This window comes from Grampus griseus, assembly GCF_964374135.1.
Source record: "Grampus griseus genome assembly, chromosome: 6".
Classification (NCBI taxonomy): domain Eukaryota; kingdom Metazoa; phylum Chordata; class Mammalia; order Artiodactyla; family Delphinidae; genus Grampus; species Grampus griseus.
The window spans coordinates 111,706,913-111,707,976 of NC_139000.1; positions in this window are offsets into that span (position 1 = coordinate 111,706,913).

Consider the following 1,064-nt stretch of genomic DNA (forward strand, 5'->3'; position numbering starts at 1 on the left):
ACCTAGAGGGATGGGATAGGGAGGGTGGCAGGGAGACGCAAGAGGGAGGGGATATAGGGATGTGTATGTGCAAGTAGCTAATTCGCTTTGTTGTAAATGGAAGCTGACACAGCACTGTGAAGCAACTTTACTCCAATAAGATGTTAAAAATAAATAAATAAACCCATTTTCTAATTGTACTCTATGGAGTTCAGTACATCCAATAAACCTAATTATCCAATATCGAATAAGCAAAGCATATACTGCAAATATGGAAGGACAAACAAAATACCTGTCCCACTGCTCTTCAGCTGTTACCAAGCCTCGCGAATCCAATTGTGGTTGCCCGTATCTTATTTTAAGTACAACTTTTACTTCCTTTCATAGACACGTACTAGGATTCTAAAGTCTGTTCATGAAGCCACGTTACTTTGTAACTTTTTACCACTTTGTAACTTATACTAAAAAACATTAGAATCCTTTGCCACAGGGGTTGTGCCATTCTCCCAAACAGAGACTTTTTGTCATTCAACAATTAACAAATGAAATTTTCTATGAATAAGAGAGAAAGCTTAGCATCTTTTCTTCATCTATTGAAGTCTGAACACCTCAAGGTGATAGAATTATGGGCGGCATCCCTTTTAATAATACCTATATTTTCCAATGTAGGTATTTAAGAAAGTGATAGAGTTTTTTTAATTTTTATTTTTATACAGCATTTTTATTTTGATAAAGCTTCAACACAAACACTATTGTGATAGGTTTCCTAACTGGAGAGAGAGAGAGAGAGAGAGAGAGAGAGAGAGAGAGAGAGAGAGTTGCATTTTAAAATGTATTTTTAAAGCACTTTGTTTTAAGGTACTTAGTGACTTCTTACAACTGTCATTAGTCACAGAATTGGACATGTTCTCCTCCACTTATTTATTTCCCACTATTTATTTAGTATCAGCATCTTGAAGTTCTCTGCTTCTTCCTCGGGCCTCACACGACTTCTCATAAACCTGAAGACCTAAGAGTAAGGTGACTCCAGTTATAAATGAGAGCCGTGGAGAGCAAGGCACGACCACTTTCTTAATAAAGGTCTC